A 22,520-nucleotide genomic window follows, 5' to 3' on the forward strand; every position below is an offset into this window, starting at 1 on the left:
GCACATTTTTTTTCAACTTTGTCTGTGTCTCATAGGAGGGCTGTGTGTCTCATAGGAGGGCTGTGTGTCTCATAAGGGCTGTGTGTCTCATAGGAGGGCTGTGTGTCTCATAGGAGGGCTGTGTGTCTCATAGGAGGGCTGTGTGTCTCATAGGAGGGCTGTGTGTCTCATAAGGGCTGTGTGTCTCATAGGAGGGCTGTGTGTCTCATAGGAGGGCTGTGTGTCTCATAGGAGGGCTGTGTGTCTCATAAGGGCTGTGTGTCTCATAGGAGGGCTGTGTGTCTCATAGGAGGGCTGTGTGTCTCATAGGAGGGCTGTGTGTCTCATAGGAGGGCTGTGTGTCTCATAGGAGGGCTGTGCGTCTCATAGGAGGGCTGTGCGTCTCATAGGAGGGCTGTGTGTCTCATAGGAGGGCTGTGTGTCTCATAGGAGGGCTGTGCGTCTCATAGGAGGGCTGTGCGTCTCATAGGAGGGCTGTGTGTCTCATAGGAGGGCTGTGTGTCTCATAGGAGGGCTGTGCGTCTCATAGGAGGGCTGTGCGTCTCATAGGAGGGCTGTGTGTCTCATAGGAGGGCTGTGCGCTAGGGCTGCGAATCTTTAGGTGTTCGACGATTCGATTCGATTCCGATTATTGGGGTGACGATTCGATTCAAAAACGATCTTTTCGATTTTTCCGATTCTCGATTCAAAAAGGATTTTTTTTTCCGATTCTAAAGCAGTTTTTTTATTTTTATTAAAAACAATTAAATTGAATTTTAGCATGATCTACTCCAGTCTTCTGGCATGAAAGCAGAGTACATTTAGTAAAACGCTTGTATAATTGTAAAGGTTTTATCAACTGAATGATTTAAACACACAAAGGTTAAATCTAAGAGTAAGAACATGTCTCATTTATTTAGCTTGCACAAATTTGAACCAGTACAAAAGTTACAAAATCTCTTCTCACTCAATACCAGAACAATACAATGAATACAATTGGCAGGCTTATTAGCTGGTAGTAAATGCACTATGCAGAAACCCAGGCCATAATGCATTGCATGCACAGGTACATTTGTGCAAGAAAAAAAGATTTTTGGAAAATGAGAATAGATTCTGAATCGGACGGCATTAGAATCGCGATTCTTATTCGAATCGATTTTTTTTGACAGGCCTACTGTGCTCAGTTAAGCAACCAGTCAGATTTTTTTTTAAACAAGATTTTTTTTTTTTTAATATATATATTTAGATTTGTATTTTCGTAAGAATGATGGCTTTCATTATCACACTGCAACTTTTCAGGAATAGAAAGCCTGCAGTTTATATTAGCTTGGATTCCCCACCGATGATGTCACTGGAAGACGGGTTTTCTATGAGACACGGACTAGTAGAGTAGGAAGAGAAATGTGGTATTTTATCATGAACATTAGTTGAGGACAAATTATATGAAGATGGGTTGAAAGGTCGTGACGTCATCCTTTAATTCTACCAGCACCATTGCCGTAGATGCAGGTCAATTGAAGCCCATTCTTTTGTACTGCGCTTAACGCCATTGCCATTTAGCAATGGCAATTGCGCTTTTATAGTGCATTCGATCGATCAAGCCATAATGCTAGCTACGTTAGCATCTGTTTGTCCGGAGCCCATCTTAGAATCCGGCACCATAAGAATCCATTCTATCCGTTTCTTTCAATCGCCTGTGTCTCCTATCCCTTGTATCTCCTATCCCCTGTATATCCCTTGTCCCAGATGGCATTTCTGGTAAAATGTAGAAGAATGTGGAAAGTTTTCCCAAAGTAGGGTTAATGTAGTTAAACTCTGTCACACCATGTTCTTACTCGATAAAAACTACATAATTGACGTAAAAAAAAGAAGCAGGCCAAAGCAGTTCCTGAAATCTGTCTTGAAACTTTTCCTCCTTGCAATCTTGTTTATTTTGTACACAAATAATAATAAAAAAACTGCTAAGGCTGTTGACAGATGGCAGGTAGAGAACATGTTAGACTTGATTTCTTTATTTCTTTATTCTGGGAGCAGATATTGAAGCCAAGCAGGTCTTTGTTGTTGTCACATCTGCAGGACTAAGGCAGATTGTGCTATTTACTACCCTCCCGCGTGTGACAAAGAGTTCAGAATTCATTTTAACCTGCAAAACTCTCCTCATGAAAGGCAAAGAGTTTAGACAGAGGAGGTCTGCAGGGTTTATGAAATAGGGGCATAGAAGCGTGCACTGCACACACAAAGAATAAATGTCAGCCCAATAGCCTGCGCTGGGAATGAACTGAGACGAGACAATGACAAAAAAAAAAGAAATGTGTGTATTGAGAAAATAATATTTTATTACAGAAGAAATAGTTTGTGTTTGCATCCCCGTACATGGTCTCCGAGAGCGGGCTGACATCTAGAAACTCTGCCAGGGAACTTGTAGTAAAGAGTTTCCACCGGATGTCACAGAGGTAATGGCCGAGTCACATGGCAAAGTATTTTATGTATTGCTATGCGTTTTTTCCTTAGAGAACCCAAGATCACCCCTGCTGTACACATGTGCAAGAAATCATATGCACACACATACACACCTGCGCAGACACTCTCTCATGCTCGCACACGCACACACACACACACACACACAGACCTATGAATTTGTATTACTACACTATATGTGTTTCACTGCGTAGCTCTGCTTTTTTCAGTATACGATGTCGGCATGCAGCCATGCACAACAGGTATTGAAAATCAGGCATAATTCCAACCCCTAAACTTCCAACCCTCTAAATGTCTAATACTAACCCTAACCCGAATCTTTTCCTAATTAATTCTAAGAGTATAACTATACTTAAAAATATGTACCGGTATAAACATAAAACAACCATTTCTCTTGTGATGGAAAACTGTCCTCACGATATATATTTATCAAGTTTTCCAAATTCTACTGTACTTCTGACCGGGCATGGCCAGACTAAAATCACTGCGAGGGCTATTTATTAAAAAAAAAGATTGCACTGGCAGATTGGTCTCGTTTCCAGGCTACATTTTCCCCTCAAAAGTATAGTAATGCAAGTACACTTGCACCCGCACGCACAGACAGACACACACGGACACACACACACACACACACACACACACACACAGGCATATTCTCACACAATATACTTCTTATTTGCAGAGAGAATGCATTTCTCCATCTGCCGGGTCCTCTCTAAGAGATAAACAGGACATTTTCTTTCTGTCAGTGAATCTGATTGTGTATGTTCTGTTCGCCCCTGTGATTGTACATCCAATAGTGGCTGACTTTTCCCTCCAAAAGTAAAATGTCTGGGAGCAGGAAAAGGTAGCTAGTGAACTGTGGTCAAAGAACAGCACTTCCCTGAGAGCACAACTGGGCCGTCCATACAACAGGCTGACAAAAACACAGACAACAACTAAACTCATTGGACTGGTGAGCAACGAGAGAGAGAGAGAGAGATAGAGAGAGAGAAAGTACAAAGGGGAAGGGACAAAGTTACGAGGAGATAAAGCATTGTGAAGACTAAAGCCTGCGACTCACATTGAACGACAAAAGCCCTAGAAAGTGCTAATGAGAGTTCCAGCTACTTTGAATGGTGCTGATCGAGTCTTTTCGCTGTGCCGTATTGACAGAGATGAAAGATAGAAAAGGAAAAGGAAAACGAGCCATAATTAAACAACTTAATGAGTTTGTCGGTCTTTTGTAGCACGTTTTGGGTTTTTTTAAACCGCCAGCCCCCGCTTTTGTGTGGTGGAAAATGTTATTTTTTCAAAGCTGTCAAAGAATTTTCTTTCAGTGCACTTATCACAGCACGTCAAATTGCTCCAACTCGACATAATTTTGGATTTTTATTTTTCTGCTCACAGAGTGCTGCGAAACAAAGTGCTCACACACACACACACACACACACACACACACACACACACACACACACACACACACCTCTTTGGGTCTAATTTGCCTTGGCAGGGTCCCTCTGGGCAGGGGGTCTGCATGGACAGAGATGGCCCTGTCTCCTTGTTGGAGGATTATGGGATGGGAGGAGGGGTGAGGTGAGGTGCGTGTGTAAGTGTGTGTGTGTGCGTGCGTGCGTGCATTGAGGAGGGTGTTTAGAGGGGGGGTGGTGGGTGGGTGGGTGCTGCTAGCAATTTTACACCAAAATGTTGCAATTGTCCCCGAGATTGAACTGTGCAGACAGAGCGGTGATGCTCATTTTCTCTTCATTATATCTCGTCCTGTATTTACTTAACTTTGTCTCAAAAGGGAGAAGACAAAAATGGGAGTGTTATACAAAAGAGGCTTTCATTTGGAGAGAGGTTCCACACAGCTCTGCTCTGATACGACTGAGTTAAACCAAGCTATAGTTTAGAGAGGTTCCACACAGCTCTGCTCTGATGTGACTGAGTTAAACCAAGCTATAGTTTAGAGAGGTTCCACACAGCTCTGCTCTGATACGACTGAGTTAAACCAAGCTATAGTTTAGAGAGGTTCCACACAGCTCTGCTCTGATACGACTGAGTTAAACCAAGCTATAGTTTAGAGAGGTTCCACACAGCTCTGCTCTGATACGACTGAGTTAAACCAAGCTATAGTTTAGAGAGGTTCCACACAGCTCTGCTCTGATACGACTGAGTTAAACCAAGCTATAGTTTAGAGAGGTTCCACACAGCTCTGCTCTGATACGACTGAGTTAAACCAAGCTATAGTTTAGAGAGGTTCCACACAGCTCTGCTCTGATACGACTGAGTTAAACCAAGCTATAGTTTTGTTATGAAAGCAATATGAGTACTTTTCAATGGTCTTATACACTGAATTAGATCCTGGATTTCTTCAAAATGCATTTCCACATGACCCCTGTATAATGCATTATAATGAAATTAGCTATTTAGTGGTGTCAAAGAAAGCACAAAGAAACTGGCACCATTACTCAGACACGGGGAACAGTTACATGCTTATAGTTCTTACCATCGGAACCTGATGATTTTATTTTATTTTCCTTTGAAAATAAATCCCTTCATAAATGATTAATTCCCGGCGAAGGATCTTCTGACGAGGGATAATAAAACAGTACTACGTAGCTGTAGTGTATTTATATTCTAATAAATGCAGACAAAGAAGTTCATCCGAGAAGATATTCCTCTTTTGTTTACAATACAATAAAACAGTTGGCAACGTCCCTAAAGTCTCAAATTCTCAATGGCTGTCAAACCTGATTTACAAAATGCAGGATCACAGCCTGTACTCTTTTCGGGTTTGTAACTGTATCAGTATATTATGTACACTACGTACAGACACTGTGATACCACATGAAGCAGGTTAATGAGCAGCTATTTATTTAATCAGATCCTAATCACAAAACAGCCACAGGAGGAGTTCATTTGTCACTCACTCACTCACAAACAATGGTGGACAAAGTACTTGAGTCAGATATTACTCGACAAGTTAAATGTATATTCTCTCAAATGTGTATTTGGCTTATTAAAGATTTGTTCTTGCTTTAAAAAAAAATACATTTTACCGGTTTCTCTCAAGGCCCCAGTAAATAGTTTACATTAATTGCAGAGTCATTCTCACCAGGAAGTGACTCTACACAGAGTTAATTCACTGGGTAGCTGTGACTCTACACAGAGTTAATTCACTGGGTAGCTGTGCCTCTGTGTTGGTAATAAGTAATAACCCCATCTGTCCTAGAGCGCTCTCAGCTAACACTTAGAGAAAAAAAAACTCAAAAGAAGAATTAAAATAGGAGAGAGGGAAAAAAAATCCCTTCCCACTTAATTACTGATATTTTTCTTTAATAGGTGTCTGATTTTGGGGACATAATTAGGTGCGGGCGGCTATAGAAGATGGCCTCCAGGGGCCCAGTCCGTGTGGATCAGGGGCAGGCAGATGAGGGTGAGAGAGACGGCCATCTTTTCAAATTATTCCGGGGGTCCAGTGCTCCCAAAGCAGCTTATGCAGCTAAGGCCTGGTAATTAAATTATAATTTAACCTGCTCAGTGTGGAGCGCCAGGACCGGGCCCGGAGTGGGGGTGGAAGATCACCGACAGGATTTACACTTAATGAAATAATAAAGCATCAGCAGCCCAGCGAGCTATCTGCCACTGTCTGTTTATTCACTGCTCTGTGTTGGGAGACGTCTCATCCTGGCCTGTATTGGTCATCTGTCTGTCTGTCTCTGTCTCTCCCGCACTGCCTGGGCCTGCAATATTATACCTATCTTATTCTATTATTGTGCTTTTAGTTGGCTACATACTCGTAGTGTTAAGTGTTCATTACCTTTAATGCCCTTTAATGGTTTAGTCCAGCTATTTATACTGGGTTTTTATTTCCTTGCATTGTGGGTATATTTGCTCCAGCTCAAATTGACTGTTTTTATACAAGGAATAGCAGCGATGTACTGTAGCACTATAGTTTGACAGTTATGTGTACAGTGGGAAGATGCAATGTATGTTTGAGGAGTTGTATTGTGAAATTTAAAAGTTGCAATGCAGCAAGGAAGTCTTAACTCTACAGAAGGGCTATATATATATATATATATATATATATATATATATATATATATATAAACTCTGAGGGTTCTGTTATTCTGTATTTCGAGGATGTATTTTGCTAATGGTTATGTTTGTCCTTGTGCATACTAATTAACCCATTCTGGGCGGGAACCCGTTTTGGTGTTAGCATCACGTTATGCTTTAGCTATTGAAAAATAGCAGATCTACAAGCTCATAGCGCGCCACCGAGTGGCGCGCTACGAGCTTGTAGGTCTGCTATTTTTGAAAAATGGAAGAGCGACTGACATTTTTTAGAATCTGATCTCTGGTCAGAATGGGTTAATCAGACCAGTGTGTGTCCAGTGGAAACCTCGTATGAATCTGATCTCAGGTCAGAATGGGTTAAATTCCATCCATAAGGACCTCCAGAATGCATAACTCAAAAACCCACGTTCACAAAGTATAGCTGAATCTCAAACGTAAACACGACAGAATGCGCATGAAACTCACACTGAGAACGAACGGCTCCAATTGAACATGATTCCATGCATACTCAATATTCTATTTCGTTTCGTTGACCTTTCCGACCCTCTTTTAATATATTTCATTTCATATTGTACAAAGTACTTCTATCATTCACTGCTCTATACCGTCGGTTTGAGTTCACCCCCTTCGACCCGGCCTTGGCCTTCAAACCCATGGAGACGAGACCTTTCAAACTGTTAACAGGTTTGATGATATTTGTGTTTTCATTCAGGAACATTACTTTGTAGTGCATGTGCATAAAATAACTCAATACTATAGCAAGCGTCACACACACACACACACACACACACCCATCAGATAACTTAGATAGTATATCTTCTGCTAATGCTGCTAATGTAGAAGAAAGAGAGAAAGAAAGAAAGGCAAATGAAATAAATAAAAATATTGCATGAGGTGCAGAGAAAGATCAAGTCCACCATGTGTTTCAGTGTGTCTTTCCTCTCACCTTCCCTTCCCTTCCCTCCTCCTGCCTCCATCACTGCGTCTGTTAAGATGGATGCCTCACAGTGGAGGGAAGAACCTCACAGTGTTCCAATCGCCCTGCATCGCCGCGAGCTCATTACAGCCCCCTCCTCCCAAAATCACTCCCTCTATACCCCCTGCACCCCCTTCTTACCATTCACCCCAGCCTCAATCTACCCCCCCTCAATCCCCCCATCCCTGCAACCAGCCACAGCCTGCATGACAGACAGGCCCGGTTAACAGTCCCTGTAAGCGGGGAAGGAGGGAGGGGGAGCAGAGAGGTAAAATGACTGGACCGCAAATGACAGGTGTAGTTAAAATAGTGAGGCGCAGGAAAGGGCTTGAGGACAGAGAGGCTGTAATAAGCTGGATGAAGGAACTCAAGCATCGCCCGAGCTTTCCTCTCTCTGCCACTAAACATCCTACCTCGGGCAAACCAAGGGAAAATAAGAGAAAGTTAACTTTTATTTTTCATCAGTCAATTCCCGCATGCCGCTCCTTCAGTCTCTGCCTCTCCTATTGCGGTCCAACGCTAGACCACATAAAGCTTCTATTCAGTGAAACGGACCTGAGTTATACAACTGTGCTGTTTTTCATCTCTACACCAAATCTCTTTGGCAAAGAATTGTCGCAGCTATACGCTCTTCGTTGTGAACTTGTAGATGGACTATTCTTGGCCGATGTTCCCCATTGGAATAGGGACGCTGTGGTTGAAGTGGTTAACCCATTCTGACCGGGAACCCATTTTGGTGTTTAGCATCATGTTATGCTTTAGCTATTGAAAAATAGCAGATCTACAAGCTCATAGCGCGCCACCGAGTGGCGCGCTACGAGCTTGTAGGTCTGCTATTTTTGAAAAATCGAAGAACGACTGACATTTTTTAGAATCTGATCTCAGGTCAGAATGGGGTTAATCAGACCAGTGTGTGTCCAGTGGAAACCTCGTATGAATCTGATCTCAGGTCAGAATGGGTTAAATGCTGCATGATAGTAGGACGTATAGTCCAAAATAATTTATTTACAAGTTTAACCAAGGAGCAGCTATATTAACATAATGCTGGTGATTGCCTTATTTTCTTAATCAAATCCAGTGTGACAGCAGCACTGCTTGAATTGTAAACGGAACGAGGGAGGCCATTTTGTTGGGTGTTACCGTGGGCTTATAGTTTAGACGGACACGGGGGGGGCGGGGGGGGGTTCGCCCTCCACTCCACTCGCCGTTGATCTGCATCTGTTTTCTCCTTCTCCTTTCATCCATTTTCTCTCTGTCTTCTGTGGCCGGTTTTTTTATTTCTTTATTTTTATCTCCGGTTCTCCATCAGATCCCGTCTAGCCTCATGTTTAAAGTAATCAGGTTTCCCAGCATCCTCTAGTCAGATGGAGGGGGGTGTGGGGGGGGGGGGGGGGGGGGGGGAGGTGAGCAAAGAGCAGTACACTGCAAAATCCTGCATGTCCTTTAACTCTGGATGTTGCAGTGTAGGATTGGAAGCAGTCAGGCCCGCATGTGTGTGTGTGAGGTGTGTGTGTGTGTGTGTGTGTGTGTGAGCGTGTTCGATTACTTTAGATAGAAAAAATTAACATATTTTTTTTAGTGGGACCGATGTGTACAGTATGTATGCCAGAAGAGGTCAAACAATATTTGACACAGAGTTAAAAAAAATTCACAACACCACATCACTATACAGTATACAACACTGTAATTAAAAAGCTGAGCGCTGCGTATTGTCATAGATTTGAAAACACTGTCACTCTGTTTATCGTGCTCTGAAAACACCTCCATGTCTTTTACATATCAGGGTTAAATTAGGTTTATAGATTTTAGTGTGCGTCTCCTTGCATATATATATACTATACAAACTCGGCAGTTTTATTTTAACTCACAGAGTTTGCAAATGCAACCAAAATGGGCCCATAATGAACACCGAGGATTGTCAGTGTGTTCCCTTCCCTTCCCTGATCAGACTTTCTGTGATTTCTAAATGGACGTGGATCCATACAGCAGTCTCCTCTGCCTGACTCCCAGGCCTGACCCTGATAGCGCTGCCTATCTGATGGGTATTAACAGGATTATCAATGCTGTTGCCATAATTAGCACTAATGCACCACAATTACTGATATAGATCAGAGGGATTACAGTTAATGTTCTCCCAGGGAGACGAGAGAAAAAAATCCAACGCTTTCCCATCTTAACCCATTCTGAACGGGAACCCATTTTGGTGTCAGCATCATGTTATGCTTTAGCTATTGAAAAATAGCAGATCTACAAGCTCATATCGCGCGCTACGAGCTTGTAGGTCTGCTATTTGTGAAAAATCGAAGAACGACTGACATTTCTAGACTCTGATCTCAGGTCAGAATGGGTTAATCAGACCAGTGTGTGTCCACAGTGGAAAACCTCGTATGAATCTGATCTCAGGTCAGAATGGGTTAAGGAATCTATAGTTTGTCAGGGAACTGTGTGTAGTGCCTCTGTAATGTATTAGGGTTGTATACGAGACTGGTCTCACTTTGTGATGGTCTCTGTCTCATCTCGGTCCGGTCTTGACTTGGTCTCGGAACAGACTCTGGGACATCCCGGGTCCACTTGGTCTCGGAAACAGACCAGAGTCTGACGTTTTGGTTCATTCTGCAATTTATTCTAATAAATTAATTTCTTAATTACTTGAGTGATTTATGGGGTGGAAAAAAACATATTTAGCTTATATACTTTGATGTGACAATAATGCCGAGTCTGATGCTGACTTCATTGTATTAAGATGATTTTCAGAAGGATTTTCTGTCCTATTATATACCCAAGTATGTGCTTTTCTACTCAGTAAATTATAATTGCAATGTTTCAGTTCAAAAGATGGCCATTTCTATATACTGCCATAGTAAGTAAGCTATACTGTACATCCCACTGTACGTGGGCATGCACTGTATATACAGTACGTATAAAAACAAGTATGGTTGACTACTCGAGGTGATTGAGGTGTGTGTAGTTGAGGTGATGCCAGGGCTTGTGCTGTGATGATAATGTTAGAATCTCATGCACATATTAACCCATTCTGAACGGGAACCCGTTTTGGTGTTAAGCATCATGTTATGCTTTAGCTATTGAAAAATAGCAGATCTACAAGCTCATAGCGCGCCACTGAGTGGCGCGCTATGAGCTTGTAGGTCTGCTATTTTTTGAAAAATCGAAGAACGACTGACATTTTTTAGAATCTGATCTCAGGTCAGAATGGGTTAGTCAGACCAGTGTGTAGTCCAGTGGAAACCTCGTATGAATCTGATCTCAGGTCAGAATGGGTTAAGCTTCCTGTGCTGCTTATTATGGTTCCCACAGCAACCGTACTATCATGTACACACTGTGCACAGGTGTCGACAAGTGACACCTTTGTGCGAGCAAGTCTAAATGAAGCACAATATGGTAGCAGCTCCCGGCGTATCGACTGGAGCACGTCAGTGTCATTGACTCAGGACACATGCTAAATATATCCGGTCCCAACGCAGAGGGAGGAACATGTCTTTAATATCGGTGGTTAACTCCGTACATGGAAACCCCTGAACATGTTATTCATCTAATATTTAGATGAGGGGGTCAAAGTGCTCCTGTGAGGATGGAGCCATGGCTGTCTGATTGGCCCCTGTGCCTGGTCCGCGGGGAGAGAGACGCGTCTGATTGGCCCCCGCGATTGGTCCGCGGGGAGAGAGACGTGTCTGATTGGCCCCCGTGCCTGGTCCGCGGGGAGAGAGACGTGCCTGATTGGTCCCCGCGCCTGGTCCGCGGGGAGAGAGACGTGTCTGATTGGTCCCCGCGCCTGGTCCACTGTCAACACGCACGGCGAGCCACAGGGCGCTTTTAACCAGAGGTGGAAAAAGTACTCACATTTCTTTACTTAGTAAGCAATACTGCATTGTAGAAATAGTCTTGTTACAATTAAGTAAAAGTTTGAATTTCCAAATGTACAAGTAAAAGTACAAAAGTACTGGCAACAGAATGTACTTAAAGTACTCATTGTGCAGAATGTCTCATTTCAAGTTTTCAAATGTTTCTTTTAAAAATAGCCGATCTACAAGCTCACAATGCGTCGCGTCGTGAGGCATTGTGAGCTTGTAGATTGGCTCATTTCAAATGTATATATATATATATATATATATATATATAGGCTGAAGTGGTTCATGTACGTTTTGTAATAACAATCCAAATCTAGAAAGTACAGTAACTAAATCTGTCAAATAAATAAGTAGCAAGTACGTAAATGTAGCAAGGAGTAAAAGTACAATATTTGGATCTGAGATGTAGTGGAGTAGAAGTACTGGAGTATTGGAAATACTGAAGTAAAGTTTCCCCCACTGTCAACACGCAGCGAGGCACAGGGCGGCTTTAACCCATTCTGACCTGAGATCAGATTCATACCAGGTTTCCACTGGACACACACTGGTCTGATTAACCCATTCTGACCTGAGATCAGATTCTAAAAATGTCAAGTCGTTCTTCGATTTTTCAAAAAATAGCAGACCTACAAGCTCGTAGCGCGCCACTCGGTGGCGCGCTACGAGCTTGTAGGTCTGCTATTTTTCAATAGCTAAAGCATAACATGATGCTAACACCAAAAGGGGTTCCCGTTCAGAATGGGTTAACCCTTCCCGTGCCGCCGTGTCACAGCAGCTGTGACTGATACAGCGGTATAACGGCGGCGAGGGCCTTTGCATATTAGACTTTAGAAGTTAAATGACGGATATACCGTTAGTTATGCTGGAGATAGGCATCGGAGGAGGGGGTGATTTAGTTATTGACATCACGTTATGCATTTTGCTCGTAATGCCGCGTGCAAAAAAGATACGCCGCCGGCCGGAGGGAGATAAGCGGCGCGTGTCTTGTCGGGTTATGTACGGTTTTAGCGCAGCATTTCTGCTAATCAAATATCAGAGAGAGAGAGAGGGGAGGATAAGAAGACCAACATTTAGATACCACACACACAACCACACACACACACACACACACACACACACACACAGTATATGTACCATATATAACTGCATATACACAACACTATAACAACTATGGTACCATTTTGATGTTATGAATTAAAGGGTACATTTCTATACGTGTGTGTGGTGATAGACAGACAGACAGACAGACAGACTGGCATTCTGTAATGGTGATTATTATTGCTATGCATGGAGGCAACGACCAGACCATAGTGTGAAGGTGATATCATCATCCCGGTGTGTATACTCTCTAACCACACAGAGGATAGAAGGAAGAACATTACAATGATTGAAACGTATGGTCACATGCACGCACGCACGCAGTCGCACGCACGCGCGCACACACACACACACACACACACACACACACACACACACACACACACAGAGGTAAGAGTCAAATAAAGCCATAGCCCTGAGTTTTGCTCGACGGCTCTTTTTGTTTTTCGCACACACAAGATTCTTTGATCTTAAAATCACTTTCTCCCTGGCGTGCTTTTTTTCCTTCTTCATATGCGGCCCTAATACCTCTTTTCCGACAAGTGCAAGATCAGAGTAAATGTCACGGACTTTAGTCGACAAATGGCAGGGTAAACGGCCATGTAAACAAGAGTGCAAAGAAAAAACATTTTAACTAGGATACCAGGTGAAACCTCATGCCCTATAACGACATGCTATTTGTGGTCAAGCAAAGCGTCTACAAACATGATCCAAATGACCCAGTGAGCGCTGTTCTGTTCTGTAGTTCTCTCTCTGCCATTAGTCAGCGTTCAGGGTGGTTATCAGGTGGGTGGTGTGTTGTGTTGCTTTGGATACTCTGTTGCTTTGGATCACATGCAGAACCAAACCAACCTCAATCCAGCTTCAGGCACACCGGCCATCCTACGGTATATACTCTGGTGTCCTTGGATTACTACTTCAATGCCTCTGCCCCAGAAAAACGCACGCAAATAAAAATAAATAAAAGAACTACAGGCTAGTATACAGGGTGACAAAAAGGTGACAACTTAAGCCTAATTTAAAAGAATGCAAAGAATTCCAATTGACAAGCTTTCAACACATTGCAATGTGATTGTTGTTGTGATCGGTTTGTACATAGATCTGCTTATTTATGTTTTTTATTTTTGTTTAAAGAAACAAAAATTGCCTACAATAGCAATGGCTAGTTTCAAAATTATTCATGAATGTACAGGTATGGTTGCAGAAAGAAAGAAATCAGATTAATCTGCAAAACACATTCGGAGGTGAAGGAAATATTAATAAAAGACCTGAATTTTGAATGAACAGAATGAATGACTAGTTTTGGGCGGCTGTGGCTCAGGAGGTAGAGCAGGTCGTCCAATGATCTCTGGGTCGGCGGTTCGAATCCCGGCTCCTCCTCCTGTCCACATGTCGAAGTGTCCTTGGGCAAGACACTGAACCCCACCCTGCCTCCAGTGAGTCGGTCGGTGTGAGCTCGCAGCCACCGTCGGTGTGTGAATGTGGGAAGTGAGGACGCTGGCGTCGACTGTTCGCCGCTTCACCTCCCAATGTATGAATGAATGAATGAACCATTTGTAAAGCGCTTTGAGCACTTGGCTATAAAAATGCAATTCATTATTAGTTTGTATACAAAAGAAACTATTTTCATATGGTTTATTCGTAACGCCTCCCAGTATGTAAAGGCCTTTGTGCCTTACCAAAGCTTTACTCATCTTCCCTATATGTACCTTCTAGGCAGTGCATGTTTACCTTTAGATGCGTGGCACATGATTGTACACATAACAAAGACCTACCATCACAAGCTGTCATGAAATGTAGACAAAATGCCTCCAATTATTTGTCTCTGAGCTCTTCTAGTAGTCTCTCCTGAGGGAGGAGAATCTCCATATTATTAAAGGTTCACTATAGATAGTGATGATACTCGCATATAATAACTTATATCTCATTGGTGAACTGGGCTGTCCGCGTGCCCCCCTGCTATGTGATATTCCATTGTGTAACAACAGCTCCCTTCAAAACACAGCATCATTTAGGTAATATGGAGCCAATAACCCGTTAAGATCATTTGTAAAACGTTTGAGGAATTGCTGCCAGGAGTGAATTAAGTGTGGCCCTAGCTGGTACCACTGCTGGAGACTCCTCAAGAGGAGCCAAATAACTCACACATAATGTATCAATTTGCAAACTTAAAGGGCAAGTGTGCTTGAACAACACACAAAGCACGCGCGTGTGCCACCGCGTGTGCCACCGCGTGTGCCACCGCGTGTGCGTGCGGACACAAAATCCACACGCCTTTAAAACGACACGATATAAACGTGCCGTCCTTCATGCCTAGCTAGCGGCTGATGTCTGATATTTCATCCTTGTTGTTTTATTAAAGATTTAAACAGTTTTGCGTCTCCAACAAATACATATTGGCCAATTTCTGTGACACTCACTCTGATCTAATAGTGGAGATATACGGAGAGAAAAGAGAGAACAAAGTGAGAGAGAATGAGAAAGAGAGGGGAGGGGGCGATCAAGATGTGTATGGTATATTATATTTCCACATGTGAATGTAATGCATTTAGAGAATGCATTATTTTATATTATCAGAGCTAAGGGGGGGGGGGGGGGGGTGTGCTACATTAAGGTGGATATGAGTGTTGTCACATCAAAGACGGGATGTGAATAGATCATAAAATCCCCTATCATTACCATTATGACTGCTATGCACCGAAGCGTCATTTCTCATGACATGATCTGTCCTTATTAGTATTCATAATAAAGATAATGTGTTAGCAATATACGTTACACACACACACACACACACACACACATATTTACAAATATATTCAGTTATATATTTGTTCTATAGAATCTACATGCATTATGTACTGTATGTCCAGTCTCATATTAATATAATTAATAACACACACACACACACACACACACACCCACCACACACACACACACACACACACACCCACCACACACACACACACACCCACCACACACACACACGTACGTCAACAAATGTCGATTTCTAATGCCATTGTTTTACCTTCTTCAGTTTACTTACTTTAATTCCTGTGTCTGGTCTCTTCCGTGGCTCCTTTGCCTCTTTCTCTCTCCTCCTCCTCTGGATCCTCAAAGTCAATCGATCTGGTCCACCAGAGGCTGAGGTTCTTCTATCCTTGGCTCTCTGACCTGGGCCAACCCTGTCGTCTCCTTCCCAACTCTTCTATGGCAGCATCCATATCGTATCCATGTCACCGGGCTGACACGGGCCGTCCCGCGTCGATAAACATTTTTGGGTTAGGGCAGATTTTTCTGGGGTTGAATAATTTATAGTGCATGATTAGAAACTCAATCCTGGAGTGGAGGATCTGGTTGCTTGTATGTTTGTCTTGGATCTTTACAATAAAACATGACCCAGTCTGATTAGACGGCCCGGTAGGCCTGCTCTCTGTGTGTGTGTGTGTGTGTGTGTGTGTGTGTGTGTGTGTGATGCAGTGATTCAGGGTTTTGCAGTGTATAAGGAGAGTAGAGGTATCCTCAGTGGAACTTCCCTTGGCATGTCTAACACTCTCACATGTGAATCTTTTCATTCATTCCTTCATCCCAAATGCCATTAAGGCACTAAATGATACCATGTCTCGCTAGACTTGTTGTTTTTCCAACCTATTTGCCACTGTTGTCATGCACCTTTTTGCCATGAGAAAATAATTGTGATGTTGCTGTTGCTGTTTTTTACTTTTGTTGAGACAAAGGACACACGTGGACAATAAATTAAACTAACTAACATGCACGCATGTAGCCCACACACACACACACACACACACACACACACACACACACACACACACACACACACACACACACACGAACACCAATTAACATTACTGTCATTGTACACGGTCAACCTATAGGTGAGAATACTGTAGCTGACACGTGGCTCATTGCTGACCTTGACCTTTCACCTTTTACCACTCCATTGCACCATATATCAGATACTGTAATGTATGACACGTCATGGCCTCGTGTTGTGAGATTTGACCATGTTACAGTATATATATATATTGTATAGTTATTGGAGACAATAACTTCCAAATAACTTTAGAGCTATGTTGGTTCCATGAACGTTGTTGTTGTTGGTGGTGTTCAATTTCTTGACACGTTCTTGAGCACATGGATAAACGGACGACGTGACGCTGACCTGAGATCAGATTCATACGAGGTTTCCACTGGACACACACTGGTCTGATTAACTCATTCTGACCTGAGATCAGATTCTAAAAATGTCAGTCGTTCTTCGATTTTTTTTAAAATAGCAGACCTACAAGCTCGTAGAGCTTGTAGATCTGTTATTTTTCAATAGCTAAAGCACAACATGATGCTAACACCAAAATGGATTCCCGTTCAGAATGGGTTAATGGCTTTTTAACCATATTATCCCTGGCATCTTTATCTGGGTGCAAATTCAAACATTCAGTCATTGGCTGTGTTTGCTTTTTGTTGCATTATACGATGAAGGACACTATATTAAGGTTGAAGTCGTTAACGTTGCCTGACTTGGAAGCATGGAAGCAGATAAAATAAGGCTAGTATCTGACAGTCATTGTTGTTGTCCTTCATTGTGTCTTAGTACTACTACTGATCTTTGTGTTTCAGAGAGAGAGAGAGGGGAACTTCTCCTCATAGCTGGGGGTGTGAGTTGTGGGTGCAGAGGGGTTGTTATGTTCATTAGCACAGTCCAAATGCCTGGAGGCATAGTGTATGAGAGGAGGAGAGGGTGGGGTGGCTGAGGGGTGTGGGGGAGGATGTGTGGGGGGCTGCCTGGTGGGCATGCTTGTATGGAAATGGACCAGTATGCTGTAACTGTTGGTCTGGTTGCAGGCCTTTGAAGTGAGCTGTTCACTATACTGTAGCAGGACTTTGTTCTTGGTAATTGCCTAAATGATCTCCACGGAGGCGAGGAGTTGTGCTACAACTGTACTAATCCAGGGGCAGCGTGCTGATTTCTGACGGGGAGGCTTTTCTCCATCTGCCTCTCCGCTCCGCTCTGCACCCAACACCACACACCACCACCACCACAAACACACAGCACCCTGTCTGCACCCAACACCACACACCAACACCACCACAAACACACAGCACCCTTTCTTCTCTCCGCTCCGCTCTGCACCCAACACCACACACCAACACCACCACAAACACACAGCACCCTTTCTTCTCTCCGCTCCGCTCTGCACCCAACACCACACACCAACACCACCACAAACACACAGCACCCTTTCTTCTCTCCGCTCCGCTCTGCACCCAACACCACACACCAACACCACCACAAACACACAGCACCCTTTCTTCTCTCCGCTCCGCTCTGCACCCAACACCACACACCAACACCACCACAAACACACAGCACCCTTTCTTCTCTCCGCTCCGCTCTGCACCCAACACCACACACCAACACCACCACAGACACACAGCACCCTGTCTGCACCCAACACCATGCACCACCACCACAAACACACAGCACCCTGTCTGCACCCAACACCACACACCACCACCACCACCAACACACAGCACCCTGTACTCTGCACCCAACACCACACACCAACACCACCACAAATACACAGCACCCTTTCTTCTCTCCACTCCGCTCTGCACCCAACACCACAAATACACAGCACTCTGCACCCAACACCACAAATACACAGCACTCTGCACCCAACACCACAAATACACAGCACTCTGCACCCAACACCACCACCACAAACACACAGCACCCTGTACTCTGCACCCAACACCGCTCTGCACCCAACACCACACACCACCAACACACAGCACCCTGTACTCTGCACCCAACACCACCACCAACACACAGCACCCTGTACTCTGCACCCAACACCACCACCACCAACACACAGCACCCTGTCTTCCACTCTGTTTGCTCTGGTAATCAGCCTGACGCAGTTATAGGGCAGTGGTTCTCAATGTTTTCTGGGCCGGGTCAGGCAGGGCCCACTTGTCCATGGCCCAGTACCATCTGACCACCTTAACGCAGTGGTCAACTGCGTCTGGTCGGTGGACCCACCCCGGGCATGTTTCACAGCATGTTCATTTTAATGATCAATACATTGATTGTGTTCCGGCTTCCATCAATTGGAACTAACATGGTTCCCTATTGATCCCTATCACAATAGAAAATACCATATAAATGTTACACACATGTTTTACATTATGAATGTTATATTATCATAAAGATCTTAGTGTTTTAGTGCAATAACCTGCCTGGCCACCAGTGGGCCCTGGCCTATACAGGTTGGTAATGGCTGCATTAGGGCCAGGCCGGGGGGGGGGGGGGGGGGGTTCTGGTTCTGCAGGCTTACAGCCACACGCTTAACCCCGTCTCCTTGACATCGCATAGCCTCCGTTCGCCCGCCATTGATATGCAAATGAGCAGCGGCGGCGGCAGCAACCATTTTGCAAATGAGGGAGGAATAATTAGCGCGGCGGCGCACTTAGCAACAACAACAATAACACATGCCTCTGATCCACGCTGAGCTGAGCTGCCCCTCTCTTTGTCGTTTAACCTGCTGCTGGCAACCCGACAAGAACCCCCCCCCCACTGCACCAGAGACACTGGTGGGTGGGGGGTGGGGGGGGCATCCACAACAAGTACAGTGTTTGGCCTTTTGGAGGCTCGCCAGGGTTCAGAGCAGCCAGTGGAGCATGGAGGCCACGGAGAGCCCAAGGCCAAGAGCTGCTGGAACACGGAGCTCTATAGCTCCGGGTTGGAGACCTCGCCGCTATGCTAGGGGGAGGTCGGGAGCAGGGAGCGCACCGGAGAGGAAGTAATGTGTATACCCCGAGACCCCCCCCCCCCCCCTTCCTGCATGCTGCTCACACATACATCCTGGAGGAGGAAGAGCGAGCGAGTGTGAATATACCTCTTCTCTCCTCCGTCCGTGGTAGTCAAAGAAATAGCAAAGAAAGAAAGAAAGAAAACTGAAGAAATGAAAACTTTCATTTATACCACAGGAGGGGGGTAGTTTTAACCCATTCTGTACGGGAACCCGTTTTGGTGTTGGCGTCATGTTATGCTTTAGCTATTTAAAAATAGCAGATCTACAAGCTCATAGCGCGCCACCGAGTGGCGCGCTATGAGCTTGTAGGTCTGCTATTTTTGAAAAATTGAAGAACGACTGACATTTTTAGAATCTGATCTCAGGTCAGAATGGGTTAATCAGACCAGTGTGTGTCCAGTGGAAACCTCGTATGAATCTGATCTCAGGTCAGAATGGGTTAACAGTGATGTGTGTCTTGTGTCTCCATCGGTAAAGTATAGAGCAGATGAGAGCAAAAGATGGAATGAACGAGGAGGGAGGACATGATGAGAATCAGAAGGAAAAAAAAAACCCAACAGCTTCAATTTCAAGGAAGACGATTCAGTGACTTTGGGAACTGGGAAACATAAATCATTAAGGCCAATTTACATACAGTCCTATTGCACAAAAGAGGGGCTTCAAAGAGGTGGGTGTCATGTTAGTGCTCCGGTGCCAGGCCGGCCCCCCCTCCCACTGTCCCAGGGCAGGGTATCAGGTAGTCTAAGGTCCCGCATAAAAGCGGCCCCTATGAATTATAAATCATAGGCCACTGGAGCCACAGCCTGTGGGATACGGAGCGGGTAAAAGAGGGGCCGTATTCCCGGAACAAAGGACAGCGATTGGGGGGGGGGGTCAGGTGAATGGGGGGGGGCATCATACAGGATGGGATGGTATGTCATTGACTCATTGTGTTGTCTAGTAACAACACGAGCAGACTCTCTCTTTTATGGCTGATTCATATGTCCTGTCATGCTGTCACCACGCCCCGGAAATATATAGCTGATCTATATACACGTTCACAACGGGTCAATGCGTTGTGAGCTTGTAGATCAGCTATTTTTTGGCACAGGACAAACGTATGTAGAGGGTATGGGAATGCATAAAGAGAATGGCAAAGTAAATAATGTCGTTTAACATCGTTTAGCCCATTTTGGGGCGGGAACCCCTTTTGGTGTTTTAAACATTGTGCTATAATTTAGCTATTGAAAAATAGCAGATCTACAAGTTTGTAGGTCTGCTATTTTTTTTTTTTTATCGTGAAAATATTTATTTCAGAAAACTGGAGGATTTAGACGATTTCTTTTTTAATTTTGAGTATTTATTTAAAGACGGTTACGCCGCGGACAAAGCCAACTCGGATCGTGACAAATCATGAAAATGAACACAATGTTTTGGGCCGATCAAATAATTTATAAGAAGAAAAACAACAAAAAAAAGTGTTGTAACCTGCCGTTATTTTTCTACTTTCTAATTATTTGTTTGGCCCAAAACATTGTGTTTATTGTCATGATTGGTCACGACAAGAGTTGGCTTTGTCCGCGGCGTAAACGTCTTATAAATAAATACTTTCTGAAAAGTCTATGAGGGAAAATGAACGGCGATTTATTTTCCGGGTCTCTCGAGGGGGCGGGACTGCGACGCTCTATACGTGTTGTGTTTAACTTCCAAGCTACAAATCCCACTAGTGGTCCCACTATACTTAAATTACTACACTGATTAATCCTGATATGACCTGTCGCTCCACTCTCAGAGTCAAATGAATGAACGCCCCGGACTTTGCAGTGTATTTTCCATGTGTATCATATACAGTACTTGAGGTGATTTAATTACTGTTAGGGTTATTATTATTATTATTATTATTCATCACTATTTAAATTGTGATGTTTTCCATGACAACTTGCTCTAGTTAGTCAAAGGTGTGTGTGTGTGTGTGTGTGTGTGTGTGTGTGTGTGTTCAGAGTGGTTTGATTCAAACAGTGGCCAGCTGCTGGAAGGACATAAAAGTATGTTTATGTAGTACCGTATATGTGTAATGTGTTCTTACTGTACCAGGTGAGCCAGGGTTTCCCTATACTGTGCTTTTCTGTGAATACTACATCATTACAGGAGAGGGAGAGCTCAGATTCAAAAACATGCCCCCCTCCCTCCCCTCTCTCTTCCATGAAGTATGCATACATGTGTGTGGGCGTGCTTGTTGGTGCTCATGTTCACGTGGGGAGAAAAAAAAAGGGCTGGCTTCTTCGTTCTGACCCAGCAGGAGTTGTGACTGCTGGTCCCGCCCACTGGTCAGCGGTTTGAAGGCCCGGTCCAGTCAGAGGCGATTGAATGGAAATATTGTTTTTTTTTTGGTGGTAGGCATGCTGATGAAAGGTTGATTGATATGGTGTCAGGCGCTCTGTGATGGATTAAATTGTGTGCTGCAGACGGCTGTGGCCCTGGCCAGTCATGGCTGTTTCGCTGCCTCCTCCTCCCCTCCTCTCCTCCGCCAGCCTCTCTGCCGCGGCAGCTTTAAGAAAATTTGATTTTCGCAGCTCAGAAACACACGGCAGCCAGCCCCCCTTTCCTCTCTCCGCTGCCTGACTTCCATTTAGTTTGAGAGTGCACAAGTGATTCTTTATTGGATGAAATCTGCGCCGGATTGGATAAAGTGTTAGAGCGCTGAGCCATCTATCACTATCACGGCCCCATGCAGCTCCCGTTTCGTTTTAAAAGAAAAGAATGAAAGGGGGGGGGGGGAGGCAGAAAAGAAGAAGGAAAAACAGACAGCCATAGGATGTTGGAGATTTGAAAATTAACTGTGGCAAAAAAAAAAAAGACCTATCCTCCTCCGACCGCTAAGCCTGTTTCCTCCATGGAGGGTTGGTGACCATTGCATGTTTTGTCTCCTGCTGACCACCATCAAGCACCTTTACATAGAACTACTGAGCAGATCATTCATTCATTTCTCATGCAGGAGCACACAATGAATTTAATGGCGTGACAGGCTGGATAGATGTTACACCTCGACAAGGCTGTTTAAAATATATACCTTACACTTACAATATAACTAGCTGCACTTAAAGGTCTTGACCATAATGTGTTTCTTATATTCCAAATATGAAATCAGGGAATAAATAAACAAATGTCATAATAACATGCAATACTGTGAGATGGGATGAATGTATAGTCTGCTAGAGGTTGATTTGATGGACATGAGGTCCAGACAAT

The sequence above is a fragment of the Protomyctophum bolini genome, assembly GCF_963924005.1.
Source record: "Protomyctophum bolini genome assembly, chromosome: 1".
Lineage (NCBI taxonomy): Eukaryota > Metazoa > Chordata > Actinopteri > Myctophiformes > Myctophidae > Protomyctophum > Protomyctophum bolini.